The sequence below is a fragment of the Triturus cristatus genome, chromosome 2_1 (genome assembly GCF_964204655.1).
Source record: "Triturus cristatus chromosome 2_1, aTriCri1.1, whole genome shotgun sequence".
Lineage (NCBI taxonomy): Eukaryota > Metazoa > Chordata > Amphibia > Caudata > Salamandridae > Triturus > Triturus cristatus.
The window spans coordinates 379,648,056-379,670,864 of record NC_140581.1 but is presented as its reverse complement, the minus strand read 5'-3'; positions in this window follow the sequence as shown (position 1 = coordinate 379,670,864).

Here is a 22,809-nt window from a genome sequence, read left to right as displayed (position 1 = left end):
GTCCAATTTAAAATAAGCCTTGTAGAGTCTGCCATGAAACTGACGAGGAGGGAGGGGTAGGTGGGAGGGGGTAGTAAGAGCAGACAGCAAGGAGGTGGAGGAGCATGATTCACGTGCTGCAATGAAGCTGACGAGGAGGGAAGGGGAGAAGGGAGGGGGTAGTGAGAGCAGAGAGCAAGGGGGGGAGGAGCATGATTCACGCGCTGTAAGGTTTAATGAGCCATTACAGAAAGCCAGATGGCGGCTGTGCACGTTCACACGCGCATAACCGCAAGCTTGAGGACAGCAAAAGCGTGTGGTAGCACTTTGAAAACCCACTTACTAAATGTCTCGCAGAGCAGCGCATGCACTGGCTCAGGCGAGACCTAAAAAGGACCTAGAATAATACCAATGGCCATTTTTGACCAAGCCTTATCTGGGACTGGTACGGGCTCTGCCACACTAGAATTAGAACACGCTTACATAATAACACAAGTTATCAGATTCATAACTCAAAACTTCCCTCTCTTCCTCCTTTAATAATTTTTATTACAATAACCAGCTTCATGCAATCTTCCTGATTTGCATATGGCTGGGTTCAAACTGGAATGGCATGGTGAGGAAAAAAACGATGGCGTTAGGCCCAGATCTCTGTACTGGGGTGAATGTATGACATTGTTCTGCATTCTGTCCTTCAATTGTTCTTTTTGCATTTGTCACCCTAGGACGGGTATGCCCAGATGTGGGTCCCGTGCTCTCCATGCCACTGGAGTCAAGCTATCCTGGGTGATAAGGGTTGACACCCCAAAACCGGTACTAGGATGCTAGGATGCTTGTTTCCACTCCAGGAAGGACCTGGCCTGGCAGATCGGACTAGACTGTTCCCATTGGGCGCAGGGTCAAGACTGATTTGCATATGGCTGGGCCCAAACTGGAATGGCATGGTGAGCAAAAAATCGATGGATTTAGGACCAGATATCTGTACTGGGGTGAATGTATAACATTGTTCTGCATTCCGTCCATCAATTGTCCTTTCTTCATGCAATCTTCCACCAAACCCCTTCATGTTACTCTCTCCTTTCCTTCCTGAATGCTGTACTTTCCTCTGTGTATGGAAGAACGAAAACCAGGTGAGCGGCTAGTAGTGACTCTATAAAAGCACTGCGAAAAGTTCCGGTCCACCTCCGGTCTGCACTAATCTGCTAGAGACAGGAGAGCAGGCAGGTTCTGGAATGGCTCAAGGGAAGCACTGGGTGATAGAGAAAATGGTCTCTCATTTGCTATCCGACCACTCCCTTCTGGTCTCTAGATACCTAGCAGAGTTGGTGGATCAGTTACTGACCTTCCACCACTGGGCTCACATTTATAGAAACCTGACAAGGGGAGGGGTGTCAGAAGTGGTTGCTTCCCTGTGTTACGTCACCTAAGTGAAAAGCACATTATAATTTCACTGTGACATTATACCATTGAAAAGGCAGATTTTGAATCTGTTTATTCATCAAGACTTTGTACGAGCGCCTTTCTTAACAGTGTTTTTCATATGTCTGTTGGATGTGGTTGAGAAATAATGTGAGTGCCAGTAGTGACTGGCCGAAGACAATCAGAATGGACAACATTCCTTAAACAGATGTTCCAGAACTATTGATTTAGCATCTCCACCTTGTATTTTCCCACTTTAAATGAAATCCGAGGATACAATTAAAGAATACTTACAACTGTATCCAACACCCACCCAAATGCCAGTGATGAGAACTTACAGGAGTATGCAAAATGAACGTCCAACAGACAGGCACACTCAAGATGGACATGAGGAGAAGGTCAATTCAATGGCCACAGGTCCATAACTATGGCGACTGGAAGTTTCTACAGTGATGGAGGACATCATTACTACATATCCCAGAAAAACATTTCATTGACCTTGTCAGCTAATATAAAGCTGCGGTGTGCACTATGATGCTACGCCACTGGACCCCTCCGGAGAGTCGATTGAGACACATCAGAGCATCACAACCATTTATCTCCAAGCACTGAAACAAGTCAAGATGCTCCCAGATTGTTTTGACATGCCATGTCGTCTTCCTTAAAACATAATTGCAGATATGACAGACTTCGAAAATATTTACATGCCACCATTGCCAAGAAGACCTTTGATTGCTTACACATCGCCAAGAAAGGGCAACACAAATGCCGATTCATCTACTAAAAACTGCAAAGGATACTCCAGCCACAGTAAACGTTGGTATGTGATAAATAACTATGCTTCAATACATACTCCAAGTGCAGCCTATGGTCTTGCAGAGACTGATACCAAGGATGCAGGTAGAGTCTTAGCACACATCCAAACAATTACATTCATAAACTTTGTTTCACTGTGTGAGTCCTGCACACAGCACCACATCCCAGTCTCAACCATGCCTCATTACTTCCTGACTCTCTACTTCCTGTCACAGAGGACAGTGACAAGCCTTCGCAATGTTGGCCATTCATGAACAACAAGGCTAACCAGTGCCAATTCCACAAATACTGGTGCCTACACGCCTCTACTAGATCAGTGGACAATGATGTCCTGCATCACAGTGACATCATCCAACTCAAGCCAGGACACATCAGTTCATACACAGAATGTCATCGGACTCTACCCATCACAATATATAGTACCTTGAAAATACCCTGTCACAGATCTCAGTGGCAAATGTCCAGCTTTTGTTACAAGCACCCATATGGTGTATGGTGCTAAACTGTCCTGCTTTAGTGGAGCACGTCTTTCTTCTTTCTAGACTGATCTTTGGTTTATTATCCTTAATCTAGGGGAAATGGAATGACCTGCGATTGATAACTGATGGAGCTGAGAGCACCACGTTCTGTTCTTGGGAGCTTCACCCTCCCAAATGAGTACAAAGGCAGCTTATGCTGATAAATGTATTGAACCTTAGCTCCTGTCCATCCCTGTGCCAGTCTTAGCTATTTCTATTTGTTTCTTTCGACTTGCCACAAATGTTTCCTATTCTTTCAGGACATTGAGTTTTGCGGTGAGGTGCCAAGATTGCATCTGCTGTACATATATACTGGCAGAGTTTTACCTGGCCAGAATGGTATAGCAGCTTGGCACAGTACCATATCTCCTGTGCGAGGGTGAGCATTAGGCATTCGATGAAAAAAATTCCCCCCTTCATCTTTTTCATTCCATGACCTTCATGTGTGTTGTCAGAGGTGGTCAAGACTTGTGGAGCCAGTGATATGGTTGTACTTTATTTGATTGAACATTAACGTTTTAAACATAAACTCTATCCTACACGCCACAGTATGCCTCATTAATGTGTTATTGAAACTCAGACACATTGCACCAGTGCTGAAATAATTACATTGGCTTCCTCACAAAGCCGGCATCATCTTCAAGACCAGCTGCTATCACCTTCAAGGCCATTGGAACCAACACCATGGCTTACCTGACCAGGAAACCGTCGGCCTCAGGAGGGCAGTGCCACAAGGAAAGAAGAAATCAGTAGACTAGAAGGTATAATTTTGCAAAGAAAAAAACCCGAAGGCAGATCTTCTCCATCTAAACTCACAGGATATGGAATGGTGTCCCTACTGACATCTCTTGAGCAATTCAAAAAGAAGATGAAAACTTAAGAACATTAGTTCCCTATGTATGGGACAGTTCCTGTAACCTGCATCTAAATAAGCAACTAATGGATATTATCCACAATAGCAGTACATAGCAGAATCAACAGATTTGATGGTTAACAAACTGAGGGCCTCATTTAAGAGCCCCCTGCGGCACTTTTGCACCGCCAGAGCATCACTTTTTTGACGTTCCGGTGCCGCAGCATATTTACAAAGCCACGCAAAGCCACTTTATGTACCTTTTCATGGCCTTGTAAAGATGTGCTCCTTTCACACAGAACACTACGTGAAAGGGGCGTTCCATGGTTGTTGCTGTGGGTGTTCTCATGCAAAACTCATGGAATCTGAAGCATTCCCAGATTTATGAGAAATCATAAACCTGGGAGTGCATCAGAATCTAACGCCACCCCAGGTGTAGCGTTAGGGAGGCGCAACGAGGAGAAATGTGTTAATTTCTCCTAATTTTTTCCTTTTGTTGTACTGCAGCTTATCTATTTTGTTATACTGCAGCTTATCTATCCTGTGATGTCGATGTGCTCTAGAATCTATGGTCTCCTAACAACGGTATTGAGTTTGTACATTCCTGTTGGAGCTGTTGGCAGAGCTGGTTTTCCTGGCTCTGCTGGTCATGTAGCCAATAAATAACCAGCTTCCTACCTCCTGCGTCAGCTTGGTTACTACAAAATTATGGCGACGATCTTTGGCTACATGGAGGAACCCTCGCAGCTGTTGTGATAACTTCTGAACTGGCTCCTGTTTCTTCAATCAACTTATTTCTACATAACTGCTGAGGAACAACTTCTTCTAACTTTTAAATGCGAGGTATTTTGTGTCTGTCTATGCTGCCTGCCCTGCGTTTTCGTGACATTTTAAAAGGAACTCTCTGTCTGAACAAAAGAAACAGCGTTCATTCTCTGAGCTCCAGCAACTGTCACTTTATGTCCACAGCAGTATTGGTTGCTTTGCGCTTTCTTTTGACACCCACATACCCATTTTTCGGAGCGCGAGAGGGAGTAATAGTGACTTATTTTAAATTAAAGCAATCGCCATTACTCCTCGCGCATCTAAACTTATGACAGATTTATCCTACTTATCCTCGTGCCTACCTCGTTCCAGCTTCTCCCACACTTCGTCCGTCCTTAATCAAGATTGCCTTCACGTCTTCAAACTGTGACATCATCGCGTCACATCACGTTGCGGGAAGGCGGCCATTTTAACTTGTTGGGAACCTTCCTACATTGAGGATGTTGCGTAGCTGCCATTTTGGAGCAAGAAAAAGGAAAAGCAGTATCTCCATGACAACGCGTGTCTCTTCATCATCGGTGACACGCACAACATTTTAAGCATTGGTATCCATGGGAACGCGTGTCTCTTCATTGCCGGTGACACGCACACCATTTTAAGCATTGATGTATATTACAATGCGTGTCTCTTCATCATCGGTGACACGCACACCATTTTAATCATTGATTTACATTTAAATGCTTGTCTCTTCATCGTCAGTGACACGCACACCATTTTCTTCATTGTATCGAATTCTGCCAAAACCGAGGCTTAATTACTGTGTGTTTAACAGCCCAACAGAGTTAAATTGAAGCAACACATACACTTCTTATCCTTAAAAGCTCATTCTGCTCTTTCAGTCTACAGTTGTACGTGTCAAGAGCTGTTTGCTTACAGTTACGAGTATTTTTCTGCTCATCTGTGGTGATGAACACAACCTTATTTTTTATTGACAGTTTCTATCTTTAGTGTGTCTTCAGTGATCCACACACTTTCTGCATCCTACTATGTGTTTCACCTGTACATCTGCGGTGATATACACACCTTCACATAGTGACATAGTATTAGTGCAATTTATATACACAAGTACAGTTCCATTCTTATATCTCTCATGTTTGCATATTCACATTTTAATATTTTGTGTTTACTATTTATTTATTACTTTTGCTTTTGTCACTGTCGGACACCATTTCTCTGTCAAATTTGCCAAGTTTAGCAGAATTGTGCACTATGCAGTCTGTAAATCCACCACCTTAATTTCTTGAGTCACCTGGTGATCCTCCAGTCAGGTGGGAAATCTGGTATGACGCCTTTCAAACGTATCTGGGAGCCATAGGTGCTCTACGTTTTAGTGCAGAGAGAAGAAAATGTCTCCTTCTTCACTCTCTGGGATTTGAGGCAGGATCTATCCATAAACATCTTCCACCTCTTTCTCAAGAACAACTTAATGGCATTGACGAATATGAGGAAACCATCATTAAGTTGAGAACCAGATTTGACAAACAACCAAGCCTTATGGTTCTAAGGAACAAGTTCTTTAAAAGGAAAAAAACAGAAGGAGAAGATGTGGATGCTTACATTTCCGTCTTACGTAGACAAGCAGCTGATTGTAAGTTTGAAAACTTTACAGATCAACTCATTAGAGATCAGTTCATTTGTCAATGCAAGGATAAGAACATTCAACAAAAACTGTTAACTCTGGGTGATCCATCTCTAGATGAAACTATAAAAATCGCCAAGAGTATAGAAATTTCTACGGTTTCTCAAAAAGAATTATATGACAAGCCGCATGATGCTATTAATGTAGTCAATGCTAATAATCCTGTGAAACATTGTGTTAAATCTACTCAATCGGTCCATCAAGCTTCCAAGCCCAATTCTGATCTCACTAATTCCACTAAGGGAAATACTAACAATATGTGCATCAGATGTGGGAATACACCACATGTCAAAGGTTCCTGTTGTCCCGCTAGTAACATCATGTGTAATTACTGCAAAAAGATGGGGCATTTTGCCAAGGTGTGTCTAAAGAAAAAGAGTGTTAGGAAGCCAACTATTTGTAGTGTTGAATCTGATTGCGAGTCTGACCTGGAAGTCATTTCTGTTATCAGAAGCGCAGATGAGTTAGATTCTGTCGAACCTGCTTCCTCCCAAGATTTGTTACGGGTGATCCCTCTTTGTGTATTGATCCCATTGTGGATATTAAGGTTGGGGATCACACTGTGAAACTCTTAGTTGACTCAGGGGCCAAGATCACAATGATCACTCAGAAATTGTTCAAAGAAACCTGGAATGGTTCTCAATCCCTATCTCCTCCTGATCGTTCTCCTGTCTCGTATGAGGGGCGGAGAGTGTCATTGAAAGAACTCACGATGGTCATCTGCGTTCAACACTCACTAAGCGGCGTATCAGAGACATTCATTGGTGGCCAGGGATGGATGCTGAGATTGATTCTATGGTTGCCGGTTGCTGTGCCTGTGGCACAGCTGACAAAAGTTTAAAAGTGTCTGTTCCACTATTGATGCCTATTGAGTGCCCAAAGGTCCATGGTTAAAACTGGGCATAGATGTTATGGGGCCTTATGAGTTTCTTCCAGGAGGATTTCGTTTTAATGGACTATGCGTCAAAATGGCCAGAGATTAAGCTGGTGAAAGAAGCCAACACTAAGTCTGTTGTGGAGTTTCTTAAGAACGTGTGGTTGAGAGAGGGTTTTCCTGAGACTTTGGTTTCAGATAATGGAAAGTAGTTTATCAGTACTTTATTTGAGTCATTCCTCCATGAATCTGGTGTAAAACACCACAGGAGTTCCCTTTATCACCCACAAAGTAATGGTTTGGTTGAAAGAATGAATCGGGTGGTGGGGGAGTGTATTAAGTGGGCCAGAGCTGGTAGTCATGATATTTGCAAAGCACTTAATGCTATGATTTGGTTCTATAGAATTACACCCCATTCTGCCACCAAAATTTCACCTTTTGAATTGTTGAGGGGACGGAAGCCAAATACTAGTTTCAGGCCTGCTTGGATAAGCAAATGGGTCAGATCTGAATCTGATGTTGCTCATTTAATGTCTTTGGCGAGTGAGAATATGTCGACTTCACAATCTATACAGAAGCTGTGGTTTGACTCCCGCAGAGGTGTTAAAGTGGATTCACTGGAAGTGGGGGACACTATTAACATTAAGAGTGGTGTTCATGCTAAGAAAGGTGACAGCAAATGCAGTCAACCTGTCAAAGTTCTCAAGATTCTTGGTAATGCAGTAATGGTTGATGGAGGTCATTGGTGGGACCTCAGCAGGGTGGTGAAGGTTCGTGTAAGTGATGCGGTTCCACCTTCAAGGAAAAGTGTTCATCCTTGAATTGACCAAGTATATTCCAAGAAAAGTTCTAGAATTGCTGTTAGGCCTGCCAGGTACAGGTCGTATTTTTGTTTTTGTGTTATTTTTTTTTTCTCTTTATGTTCTCTCTCTTGTTTTTTTTCCTTTATTATTATTTTTTTTAAAATTTTTTGGGGGGAGAAGAGAAGATATGTTGTACTGCAGCTTATCTATTTTGTTATACTGCAGCTTATCTATTCTGTGATGTTGATGTGCTCTAGAATCTATGGTCTCCTAGCAACGGTATTGAGTTTATACATTCCTGTTGGAGCTGTTGGCGGAGCTGGTCTTCCTGGCTATGCTGTAGCCAATAAATAACCAGCTTCCTACCTCCTGCGTCAGCTTGGTTACTACACCTTTTTCTATGGGTGCTGCATTCTGTAGCAAACATTCAAAGAGGAAATCACCTGAATCGATTGATTTTGTGCAGGAAGGTGTGCCTTCTTGCACAAAAAAATCAGTCCAGTAACGCAGGCACCCTTGCACCATGGTGCAAGGGTGCCTGTGTTGGTGCATGGCAGCCTATTGTGCGCCGGTGCAGGGGAAAAGGACAGGAATATGCCTTATCTCATAGATACGGCACATTCCTGCCCTTTTGTTTTGACGTAGGGCAGCGCAGCAAGATTCCTTGCAGCGCTGCTCTGCGCCAAAACCTCATAACTGAGGACCTGAATTTTTCAGTCCTACAGTAGACATTTTTACTTACTACAAAATGCAATTCACAAACCTGCACGTGTAAATCTCCACCTCTACCTTTCTTATGTTTTTTATGGCGATATCCTCACATAGGTAAGTCTATTACTTAATAGTATATTTCAGAGGGACCCGGGGAGGGCAGTAAGCCAATTGAGATATGCAAACTGCTTTTTAAAGTCATTACAGCCAAAAAAAAAAAAAAAACAGCAGTAAGGGCATATTAATCAAGAGGTTGTGCTGGCCTTGCTTCACACCATGTGCCAAAGGTCGCGTGCAAGCACTAAGTTATATATAAAAAACGATGCATCTTCACGAATGCGTAACTTTTTAAGGATTGCAAGGGACAAAATTTGCGCAGGATCCTGCTGCGTCATGCAGGAATTAATATATGCAATACAGGTGTTTCCATGCAAAATCCAAGGCAACTGTAACACAATACTACTTACTAGTTTAGCACTGTGTCATGCATCGTGTATTATTGAAACACAACCTCAGAAATGTGCCAGAATTGCTGCGCATAGGCAACCCAGGCACAGGAAATGATGCAGTGGCTACAGTACAAATTCCTCACCATTACAGTACACTATGAAAAGCTCAACTATGCCACGGAGGTTGTTATATTGCAACTGGGAGTAGCTGGTATTCAACCAAGTAGGCAGTGAAGGAGGAAGGAGCGTGTTTTCCATCAGCGCATATCCCTCATTCACCCCAGGGAGAAGGAGGTCTCACAGTTCTACAGACTAAAGAGGGAGTCCATCATGGAAATGCTGGAGAAGATAGCGCCAAGTCTCTGTAGGGACCGATGCTATCCCATTACATGTAAAATTGACAGCTGTGCTGCACATGTTGGCCTCAGGATCCTTCCAAACCACAGTGGCCAGATTGGCAGGCATTTCACAAGGAGCATTTTCTGATTTTCTTCCATCTGTGTTGGATGCCTCATAAAACTCACATCCCAGTACCTTCTTTTGCCAAAACGACTTAAAAACACTGGATACCAAGCAAGGCTTCTCCTCCATTGTTGGATGATTTCTACATGCGCTTGGTGCCATACATTGCACACATGTCAACCACAAACACACCTACTCCATCAATGTCCATGCGATAGTGGACCATCAGGGAATGTTCATCAATGTCCTGGCAAAGTTTCACAGAAGTACGCACGATGCATATATCTTCTGCCACAGTACCACCAATGGCCAGAATAGCAGATATGGGAATGGCCTACACATTGGTAAGGAAAGAAGTTTTAACGTATGACATAATAGCCATCTCTGTGTTTGTGTCTGGGTTTTGTGTCATGTGCACATAGTGGGAGTAACTTACTCTAACATGTGGTCAATGATGTTCCATTCTGTGATTCTGTTGCAATGAAAAGAAGTTATCAATGTGGTAGATCCAAATAGATGTTTATTAGTTGATTATAAGATGGTAGTTACATAGTAGATGAGTTAGATCAGGTTGGTATATGGTTGATGTACAGTCCATATATGGTCCCACCAGGAACTGCATCTCTGCTGCTCAGCCCACTCTCTCCAACTGTCATACCTCCCAGTCAGCCAGGCACACCAACATTCCAATAGTCATCAGGCATTCCATCATTCCACTCACATACCCAAGCAGACTGGCTAAGCAGCAATACCCGTAGATACAACACATCCCCTTTCTTTACAAATCAAAACACAACTAGAAACAAGCCTAAATGAGATAATCACAAATATGCAGAAGACTTGTAAAAAACATTGCATTCAGAAAATATATCTCAAGTGAAGCAATGATGTATCATGACAAAAGATAATGAGAATGTGAAATGAAAGAAGATAAAATAGAAAAGAATTAATGCAGAGGCAAAAGATAGTAAGAATGCGAAACGAATGAAAATAAATAAGTGCAAAAGAGAATATAAGAATTCTACACAGCACCCATCCCCTTTCCTTGGAACACAATCTCAAGAAAAAAAAAAAAAAATTATCCTCCAAATCACCATATTAAATTAAACTAAATTATGACCTTTCAATTATAAATTAAGCAATGTACACTGAGCCATCATATTATTTCAACATTTCAACGATTAATTGCTCATTGTACATTGAACAAATCTATATTTCGACAATTTCAACTCCACACATTGTGCATTCAATATTTCAATATTTAGACAAATTCAACTCCGCACATTGTGCATTCAACATTTCAATACTTCGACAATTTCAACTCCGCACATTGTGCATTCAATATTTCAAATATTTAGACAAATTCAACTCCGCACAATGTGCATTCAACATTTCAATACTTCGACAATTTCAATATTTAGACGACTCCAACTTCTCCTTAAATATTGGGATCACTGCCCATTAACCATTTCAATATAACGTATGGGTGCACTGCCCATTACATATAATTAAATATAATGTGGGCACACTGCCCATTGGGCATTAATCACTGATAGATAACTACAAACCTGTGGAATTAGAACACTGAGGACAACCCTCAACTTTACTCTCACTAATCAAGCTTGGCACACATGTAGCCTCTGCCCTAAATTAACACTAAAAGGGCATCCCTAGACTAAAGGTACTGTAACTAAGCAATGAACGTAAACTGAACCACATCCCTGAAACTAAAGATAAACCTGTGATTACTTGGAACACAAATACTGTATAATATCACATTCCAAATAACATCACATAAATTTTGCCAATACTTAAAATGCAAAACATTTCAAAACTGTATGCCACACCGGTGAGCGATCTCTCACCCGAACACATTTACGCCGTTAATGTTGTAAAGTCTCCAACTCTCCAACAGTAATATTCAGTCCCAATGTCTCGAAACAGAAACAAACTCTTTAAAAAAAAATTTTTTTTCCAAGTTCACGTGAAACGGGAACAAGACTCTGCATCCAGATACTTTATCCAAACTTCCACTCACCACCGATGTGTAAACGACAATCTCTCCACTGAAAAGTAATCCAAACGGCTCGCTCACACCGTTGCAACGACCAACTTGCTGATCTTCCTGCTTCATTAAACTTTATTGAAAATAAAGCGCTCATGAGAAAAGAAAAAAAAACTTGGTTGGCAAAATTACCTTTGGCAAAAATTACGTGGTTGGCAGAAAATGGCTCGCGTCAAAACGTGGTTGGCAAATACTCCAAGTTCATCTTTTAAAATGGCGGCACGTTTTTTCCTTGCAGCGTCGAGTGGCTCACGGCGAGGACGTGCTCCTCTGCCTTCCGTGAGCAGGGTAAAATGCAAAACAGAGCGTGATCCATTATGTTTCCTCGCGACACCACGACCTACAAGTAAGTGGCGCATGGAAGCCTCGCGATGGATTTAAAAATTGCAGGCGCGCTCTAAAACGCTGAACAGCAAAATGTTTTAAATGGTTGGCGTTGCGCGCGAATTACTGCAAAGGTAATTATTTTCAGAGTTACTCCTTAAATACATTCCCACATAAATATCGCCGCAAAACTCACAGATGATGAAACTCGTGGTTGGCTGCAACCTCCAGCAAAATCACGCAAAATATCTTCCAAGTAAGCACTACTGACAGTCCTAGAGAACGAGTGTAAGCTTCCACTTTTAGCCTTTGTTGCGTGGTAAAAACTTTCAAATGCTTAGAAAATCCATATTCCACACGAGTAAATTCCTTGGAAGTCATAAATATATATTATGTAAAATTAACGATGGTTTACACACCACAGGATGCTTGTAGTTTACTTGTTGTTAATGGTGTGTCCCTCCAGCATAAATCAAATAACAATTTCTTAACTGCTTACGTGAATTTTATTCAGGAGAGTGAAGCACCCAAAGTAGGCTGTCCGGTTGATGGAGGACACTGGTGGGACAAAATTGGGTGTTCTTCTCCTCGTTTTCAAGTTTAAGTTCCTTCAAAATTTCTATATAATTATCCTTTGCTTGTATATTCCAAATCTTCACTTCAGGTAGGCAGGAAACAGTACACGCAGGGTTTCTTCCAGATCGTCGCCAATGTTGCAATGAAAAGAAGTTATCAATGTGGTAGATCCAAATAGATGTTTATTAGTTGATTATAAGATGGTAGTTACATAGTAGATGAGTTAGATCAGGTTGGTATATGGTTGATGTACAGTCCATATATGGTCCCACCAGGAACTGCATCTCTGCTGCTCAGCCCACTCTCTCCAACTGTCATACCTCCCAGTCAGCCAGGCACACCAACATTCCAATAGTCATCAGGCATTCCATCATTCCACTCACATACCCAAGCAGACTGGCTAAGCAGCAATACCCGTAGATACAACAGATTCCTTCACTGATCCTGCAATAAATGTAGGGAAAATCACACAGAGATAAGTATTTTGTCATCTCACACTGTGTGAGTGGGCAAAACCACAATGTCTCCAATGTCAAACAAATTGGAATGACAAATCATGTGCTCCACAATTATATTCAATATGAGTAGAAAGTATACATCTTAGCAAAGTTTGAGATGTGTGTATGTGCAAAGGTGGTGCAAGTCTGGTTCAATTATCAATGTGCCACTAAAACAACAGTTGTTTAACAAATCATGTGATCCTAAGCATATGTGTCACACATGGCAGCATATCTGTAGACTGATCAAAGTATCAGGAGCACAAATAAAAAAAGAACTTCTAAATTCCATGTATGTCATGCACTGAAAGTGTAGCATCACATCTTGAGTTCTTCATTCGATGGACCAGCAGCTCTCCCCTCTGCCCCCCAGGGCCTTGAGACACTTACGGGTGAGTAGTCGTGCTATATAAGCCACCTTATTGATTGATTATGTATGCAATACCAAACATACAAAGTTTACCTATTTTTCAGGCTTTCCAACATTCTAAGTCCAAACATACAAATAGATAATAAGCCACATTGACAGGCCTCATCAATGTGATAGATTATTGATGAACAATTCAATGCCTCAAGTTGCCTACATTTCCTGCATCTTAGTCCATCAATGTTAAACTGACACAGTCAATAAATAGGCTGTGAAAGATGTCATAGAATAGGATACAACCTAGGTGAAATGCAATCAAGGTGAGGTGTCACAGTGCACTTATAATCCAAATTTGAACCCTCTCATGCTAAATAAATGATGTCAGAATCAAGGAATATGAGGACAGAAACCCCTACAAGGCAAAAGCACATACAGAAAGCGTTGTGTACAGGTCTGTAGTTTAAAGTCACTTATATCTACATCATGTTGTCCAATACCAAAAAAGGGCTACATTGACATACCTGTGTAAATCTAAGTTCAACAAGCTAACTTGCCAAACAAAAAGCATTAGCTGATGAATTAATAAAGCCAATAAAAATATTGATGTTACATGTTGGAAATTGGTAACATTTACTAAGCAAATAGCAGTGCTAAAATATGTGTACACTAATCTAAGGCTGTGCAACTGTTATGTAGGAAAGAAAGGACATCATAGGTGATAAAAGGACAAATGTATGTGGGAGTGTCAAACATGTTGACACTGTCACTACCTATATAGGGCGAAATGTATGTAAGGTAATCTGATCATAAATTTGATACTTCGAATACATATTCAGTGCAAATCTCATATAGCTAATAATATCATTCTAAACTACTTATCATAGTAATGTTCTGGCTAAACATAAGAGTTATCAGGTTGATGAGTTGTATGTTTTACACCATGGACAATATGTGCAATGACACTTATACGTTTAACATACATGTGTAAAGCAATGGTCAACAGAATCTAAGACATATCTCTTAAAAGTTAAAAGGGATGTGTTTAGGTTTGACTGCATACATAACATACAGTCGGTTTTATCTGAACAATGTATCAAATCATTGACTGTTGGTATTTTCCACTTTTCAGGAGACCAAGGATATGGTTTGCAGCCATGGATTATGATGCCATTTCAAAATCCACAGATGGCGGGCCAAAAAAGTACAACTCTGCTCTGAGCAAAACAAGAAATGAGGTGGAGAGAATATTTGAGGTCCTAAAGTCCAGTTTCTGCTACCTAGATAAATCTGGGGGAAAACTCCTCTACTACACTCCTATTGTCTGCAAGATCATCTTAGTGTGTGCAATATTGCACAAAATCTGTCTGAAAACCAATGTGCCGTTGAACAATGAGACAGAAGTCCCACATGATCCGGCAGAGAAGGATGAAAGTGATGCAGACATAGGGCACACAATGGCAGGTCGTGTGAGACGGGACCAAATAGTTGCAAATCGTTTTTCTTAATAAAATGAAGAAGATGTTATTAATGACAGAAACTATTTCAACATATCATGCAATAAATATTTGTTTTGAACTCATTTAATGTGTGGTGTTTGTGTCAATGTCAAGGTAGATATACAGTCACACACATGTTCTCAACTAGTTGTAGGTCTCAACATGCATGAATTATGATTTCCGAGCTGTTGATAAACATGGGAACATATCTCCAACTAAGAAGAAATCACTGCAGCAGGTCAATGTGATGTAGTGCACTGCATGAAACGGAGAGGGCAGGATTGCCTCCTATCTGGATAGATATGGGCCACTCCTGACCTCCCTCTCTTAAGCAGTGCAGTGCTGCACAGCAAGATGTTTTGTAATGTTGTGCTGCATCAAAGTGTGTTAAATGTGGCACTCAGTGTATGATGGATCAGAATTCTCCCTATAAGTCAGTCCCTGAGGCAATATTCAAATTGATGTGTATTACACATATGGCTATCATGCAGAGTGGCATCACATTGCTGGAACATATGTTGCAGCAGGTACCATCACAGATCATGGCAGATATCTGTCATGGCCAAACAGCTAGCCTCAGGTGTAGATGTCAAAATGTCATTTGTAAAGATTACATTCATGCATGTGTGGGGATCCACAAAACAGCACAAACATTACACTTTTCCAGAGCTGCTTGATGTGAAGTCTACATTAGCCCACACTTGCTACAATACACATGTACCATGCTTTGCAGAGCAATGTAAGGAGACTCAAAAGTCCACACCACAACATACTAGACTGCCGAAGGAGCAATGCATGGCATTTATCAGAAAAATAATAGCAGGCAGATGTTTCCCCACCATCACATCACTTCAGCAATACAGAGATGTGTAATGTTTGAAGCATGTATGTCATAATGCAAGCACAAACGGTTGTAGACATACACAAATATTACAAATATGGTGATATGGTAGTGTTGGGTCGGAAATGTGCCCTGCATGGCAAGAGATCCTTACCCCTGCACTGAGTGCCCAACTGTATTGTTGCCTGGATCATTAATACCGGTATATTTCCATAGAAGAACATGGAAATGAGTGTGTGCCATGCCATGTGTCATGGATTGTGGTTTTGTTGGACCAGAAGGGGCACCCAAAGAGCTACCCCCATAATTGTGGTACACTACTTCCTTTGCCAGGAGTAAAACAGCACGAGCGTGGTGGTGGCAGCATACTGTGTAGTAATCAGTAGTCAGTCAGTCAGTCAAGAAAACTTTATTTCGGCTATCAGCCATAAAAGTTCATAAATCACAATATTACAAAACAGTAGATATAATAAAATGGTGCAACAATAAAAATGTAGATACGAGGACATATAAACAAACACGTTGGCCAAGACAACAAAAAGTCGTCTTCTCATTATCCACATTGAAAATAAAAATTTAGCTATCACGGTAACAAATAAGGGGGATGGGTCATACTTCAAGAGCCTAAACAGATCTCTATGATTCCTGGCCCCCGTATTTTTAGCGAGCTGGATGATCCATTTTCGACGGGGGGTTGAGTAGGCTGTACAAAAAAAGATGACATGGACCTCTGACTCTTCTTCTACACCGCACCCAGGACAGGAGTGTCTGCTAGATCCAACCCACTTGTTTGTTCTTGAAAAAAGAGGGAGAGAACCATGCCTAAATTGCATGAATAGTTTCTTGGCGATTCCCGGGTGAATCAAATTTAAAGCGGGCTCATAACTATAGCCATTTTTCACCTCAAGAAATGCCGAGGTCAGATTGGTACTATTCGTGGACCGTAGGACCTGTATCAGATTGAATTCCTCCAGGGTTTTAGCCAGTGACTTTTTTGAAAGGTTAGGGCATGACTCCTCTGGTTTAAGCCAAAGATCCTCTCTCCCTATTGCCCTCAGGGATTTTTTTACAAAGGCTAGCCATGGAATAGCGCCAGCCTTAGGGATCAACAGGATAGATTTCAGTTCCTCCCGAAGACTAGCAAGTTCGAGAGTACTCCATAGACGTCGCCAGTACATAACCGGACGTGATGCAACCAGATCCGCGATTGGGTGTATACCCAAATCCATCCTGAGCGGCTGCATAGGGGTACTCGTGGGTAGTGCCAATAATTGTCTAGAAAAATGGTTTTCCGACTTGGTTAAAGTCGGGACTGTGTTGTGGCCCCATAGTTCAGCACCGTAAGTCACAACCCCCCTCGCCTGGACCTTGTATATCTCCACTAATGGGCTAATTAGCTTTAGTGGGTTATTTTTGTGCATCTTTATGATTCCCCCAGTTATCTGTGCGAATTTTAAATTTACTTTTGAAATCTGGGGCCCCCAATTCCTTTTGTTGTTAAGTGTTACGCCCAAGTAGTCGAATATGTTCACCCGTTCCAAATGCGGACCGTCCAGTTTTGGCGTGGGGCGGTTTATAGTATCCGCGTGGAGAACCATGTATTTGGTCTTGCTCACATTTATGACCAGGTTCCTTTTCCTGCAGAATAGGGCGAATCCATCAAGGATTCTTTCCATTCCAGTAGTACGAACATGACCATTCTACCCTGGGTCACTGGATGAGGCCTAAAGGCTCACTAACCTCTTCTAAAGGTCTACTCTGGTGTGTTCAACTCACCCCTATCCAACATCAGGTTGATCTGCAAGTCTGTGCGTGAGAAAATCATGCACTGGATACATGAGACCGTGCAAGACGTACACTACACATATGGTGAAATGTGGAGCAGTGTGCACATGGTAAATGTGTGTATGCTGGTAGTGTGTGTTCAAAAATACACACTCTAGTACAGTACAAAGGGAAAGTAGTATTGAACAGTGTGTGCAGACTAATTGTATGTGCTGCAAGTCAGTATGCTGGTGGTAGCACAATAAATGTGGACCACAGTACTAGGCATTGACTGTCCTGTTACTGTACACTGAGTGCAAAAGTGCAAAAGTGCCTGCATTACTACATAACATTGAGGACCATGGGCTCCTTTCTGGTTACGGTCATGGCTGCCTGGGGAAAACATGAGGAGTAGAGGAATCCCACCCGACCGAGTGTGATAGTCCACAAGGAACATCCCATTTCAGGAAGGGAGACATTGGGCTGAATAGGGATTCCAACGGAGTGGGGCAGAGGGCCCAGGGTTAACCTTTTAATGTACATATGACTGTGGCTGACATCCAGGTGTGCACGCTGGTAACTCACAGGAATCGTGATCTGGAAGCAATGAGCTTTGCAGTCCTGCCTTGCTGTGCTGCCCTGCTGCCTGCTGTTCCCCTGCTGGGTGATAAGAACTTGACCTGCATCCCTTGAACCCAGTGTGACTCCAAGGGCAAGCTGGCCGACCACTTGGTAGGAAGTCTCAGGGACATAAAAGACTTCCAACCACCCTGCATCTGGACTCTGCCATCTGTCAGTCTGTCCTGCTAAGTTGTGTCACCTCAGTCCTGGACCTTGGAAGTGGGCCTAAGGTGGTTGCTCCAGCAGAAGCCAGCATCTTCTGTCGAACCGGCGCATCACCTCTGTAGCATGGGTCGGAACTGGCGCATCGCCTCTGTTGTGAGAGTCAAAACTGGCACATCACCTCTGTTGCGAAGATTGGAACCGATGCTTTGCGGCCATTGTATTGCTGCATAAGTGCAACTGCGCAATGCATCACACATTGTACATTCGTGTGGCAATGCATCAGAAATATGTATGCAAATGTCCAGAACGTGCTGGTTACACCCAGGAAATGATGCAATGGGTGTGACTGGCTACATACCTAGAAGTGTAAATGTTACTTTCACTTTCTGTTACCGTTGGTTGGTGCTGGTTGTTTTTAAAATGCTTGGAGAAGTTTTGGGATATTTGTGGAGTAGTCTGTGTCTGGTCTGTCCCTTTTAAAGTATATTTTGTGTTGTTTTAGTACTTAATTTTAGTTTGTTGTCTTTGTAATAGTATTTGTATTGTAAGGTGTTTGTGCAATTTGGGGTAATAGTTAATTAGGTATAGCTCATGATTTAAGTTTTTTTTTTTGTTTAGTGGGGTAAGGTTAGGTAAGGCTGTGCCATTGTGGCCATGTGAGGGACGGAGAGAGGGAAGAACTTCCATACGAGAGGTTGGGTGTCTCATCTGGCTAGTAAAGCACTCCCTGCCACTGATGCTGGCTGACGGTAGAGGGTTAGCCAAGGGTATCTAGCATAAGATCGGAAGGATTGATGGGAGCGGGTGTGTTGGTACCTGAGCAAGCTGGCCTATAAAGAGTGCACCGCCTCCCAACTCAAGCATCGTTGGGCGGACGTCATAATCTGGGAAGCATATGTTGTGGTCCTGCTGGGATTGGAGTTCGGAGGGCTGGTAGGTATGTATTAATGTACCATCCACATATGATAATGTAGAGAAAATTGTTAAGGTATATATCAATATAAAAATTGATTTGCAATGTGTTGTGCCTTGAGACACAAAATTCAAATCAGAGTGACTCCAGGCGGCACATGTATCAAACTGTCACACTTAGCAACTCACCTTGTGTAAATGCACTGTTGTGTTACAGGAAGCTACCTCTCTTGATGCTACATTATGCTAAGCAACCCTTTGTCCAAATGAGTGTTACCATTTAGCAATATCCAGCACTGAAGAAGATTTAGGCTTATAGATGTATTTAGATGTTGGTGGGCACATCTGCTGACTGGAGAGCCGCCAGGCATTCGCCCACCACCCAGAGCAGCGCCCCCCTCCACAGCAGCCCACCTCTAGAGGGACTCTTATTTCTTGAGCAGCACTCAGAGAGACAAGCCCACACTACTACTGCCCGAGGGAAGACCCCATTCCTAGCCCCCACCTCCTGTTAGAATACCCCCAGGAGTCACCCATCCCGAGAGAAGCCACTGAGAGAAATCAGCCCACATTGTCACAGACAGTGCGTTGGTCACAGAAAAGCCCCCCCCCCCCTTATATTTCTAGGTGGCCACCAGGACTCAAGCGTTCTCAAACACCGGGTAACTCCCAGGACAGTAGTCCCATCTTTAAAACCCCTTCCCCTCAGAAGATACCACCCCAGAAGGCCACAGTGAAGCCCACATGACATCTCTACTTACAGACACCCCATACACAGAACCCACGCGAGAGCACCCCCGCACTTCCCCACATCACCCACACTGCCACCGAGAAGCACTCTGTCCCCCACCCCTGCCTTCAGCGCATCTCCCTGCCCATAAACAGAGAGAGAGATCAAACCCGGAGGGAAGCATCCCTCTCTCAGAGAGACCGACGGACGGAGCCCCACTGCCAGCCCCCTTGCAGCGCATCCCGCACTCGCACCTTCCACACAGTCCCCAATCAGAGTACCTCACGGTCCAGGGCACCCCCTGTTTCTGAAGCAGCCCCCTTATATGAAGGACTGATCACCCCTATCTCCCACAGCACCCCTCCCCCCACACACATTGTAGAGCTCCCCGCACCTAGAGCAGTCCCTACCTCTTGACAAGCCCCCCATTCTCTGGAGCCTCCATCTCTGGGGTGCCCCCACACCGCGCCTGCCCTCCTCAGACCATGCTGACCCTGCCCGGCACCCCTGCAGCCTGCAGGGCGCACAGATCTCTGCGCTCCCCTCCGCCCGCCCTTCATCGCTTCCTCCATGGAAAAGGTCCAGGACGGAGAGGTGGGTGCAGGACTAGGACATCATCGAGGTGGAGAAGCGCCTCATCCGCGAGACATGGAGCCGGGTGTACGTCAACTGCGAGGACGTGGGGTTGTCCATCCTCATCAGGTACGAGCCCGAGGGGGTCTTCTTCACCCTTGTTAAGAGCAGGCGAGATAAACACGATGATGTAGGGAGAGGCAGGAGCTGGGGGGCCCCATCCTCACCAGGTATGTACGTAGGCAGAGGGTGACTGTGTGTGGGGTCAACATCCTGTGATTCTGGACTAATCACTTAATTTCCCGGTGCCCTACCAAAAAGGAGAGTGTCCTTGTGTAATGTAACTGGTGCTCATGTAAAGCGCTCCAATACCTTCGGGTCGAGTTTGGCGCTATATAAAATTGCCATAAAAGGTTCAAGCATTGACATAGCCAATAGGCCTCGCCTTTGGGTCCTTATAAGTAGTTAGTTATGCAGCACAATATCCTTCCTGCAACAACATCAACTGTTGCATGGCTAAACACTTATAAGGTCCCAAAGGCAAGACCTATTGGCTATGCCAATGCTTGTTTTTATTCCAGTGACTGCCCTGGTCGTTGAATAAAGACCATTGAAACGGAAGTGACGTGACTGCTTAGTAGTAGTCATTTCTACTTGTAAGCGGCCGGACAGCAAGAGTGGGCAGGCATTTTAAGGGCCGCAGCTCACATGGATTACCATCTCTCAGGATTTAAGAATGACAGTGATATATTTTTTAACATATTTTAAGCCCCGCATTTTAATTAAATGACTCGCGGCCATAACCAACGTGATCAAATGTTTTCTTTTTTGCGCGTTTATAACTTGCACATCATGTGCTATGTTTAAACAAAGACGGATTACGATAACACCCTTCAAAACTTAATAAAAAGTGGGGGGTGTTTTGGAAATCTTGCCCGCCTTCAGCCCGGCCTAAATTTAACAGTTTCCAGAGACAACTAAATTGCTCTTCTTGAGAAAACACCCATTCGTCGTCCTTATGTTAAAAAATATCTCTAAATTGGTTGGAATTTACATTATCCATTTTTACTTTCCAAAGCCCTGTCCTGATGCGCAGTTTCTTGTAAACAGGTGTACTGTACTTGTGAAGTGTCAGTGCTCAGTGTAACAACGTTTGATATCCGCAGTTTGCCACTGTATGACATTGGCTCGGTTCTTAAATGGTGAGCGGGTGCTTCTGGGATACCCACCTGAAACAGTGTCAAAGCTAGCTGTTCTAGATTAGACACTATAGCTGGATAGTGCCAAACAGTTCTTTTAAGTTGAACCAATTTGCATTCAAAATTTTATATATAAAGCACATAACCTGGGTCCAGATGTACCAAGCTTTTTTGTGTCCGCAAAGGGTCCGATTCGTGGAATGTGACCGTAAAAAAGACTTTCCTTATGGAGCTAAATTAAATTGTAATTCTGTAACATGTTACCAAATCGAATTTAGGTTTTCGACCAAATACTGATTCAGTATTGGGAAGGGACGTCTTTAGGGCGTCCCATCCAAATACTAAATCAGATTAATTGTTCTATTCTATTTTTGTGGTTTTATATAGCATGAACTGTAGGCGAAGATATTGGAGCATTTTACATGAGCACCAGTTACGTTACACACGGACACATTCATTTTTTTGCTTTGTTTTTTAGGCAGGGGGAGATTAAGTGATATGCCCAGAATCACAGGGTGGTGTGCTGATGCAGGGGCATTTCATCAAGGGCCTCATCTCCGCTTTTTTGGCTTTAAAAGACAAAAAAGCAGAGATAACATTTTCACCCTATTTACAAGGCGGTGCTAACATGCATTAGCGCATGTTAGCAGCCGTTTTCCCGACGCCTCGCTTCACATCTCTAATGAGATGCAAAGTAGGTGTTTCCTCCCAAAACAACACGGGAATCATCGCCAACTGCACTTCTCCCTATTATCAAGCTGGCCCAGGATACCAATACCGACATGAAAATTTGCGCTAATCGCGGATATCGCCGTATACTGACGTCTGCAAAAATCCAGACTTATCTATACATATAATGGGAGGTGGATTCTATGGCTGAATCCATATCTCCCTATCATCAAGGTTTTCCCTATCGCTGCAGGAATATCGCTGGATTCTCAGCGGTACTCCTGCATTTCGCCGCTATTGGTGGAATATTTATCAGCCTGGAGAAACGGGTTGTTGATAATGCGCTATCCGAGCGATAAATTCCAGCGATAGAAGGCGATACATGTAATAGCGCTAAGCGCGCTTTGCAATGTTTATCGCCGTTTGTAGTTAATATGCCCCGCAGAGACTAGTACCCGGTTCCCTAGTTCCAAAGTCGGCAGCTCTGGCCCTTACCCCTCATCCTCTCCCCTGGTATGTATTAATGTTTTGCCACCAAATTCTAGTCGCAAAACATTAATCTTTTACCATCTCCTCAGAGAAGGTATTGAGAGATTTTCAAACTGAAAGGGTTCCCTAAGAAACGCCTACTCCTTTGTGAATGTTGACAAAAACATTTTTTC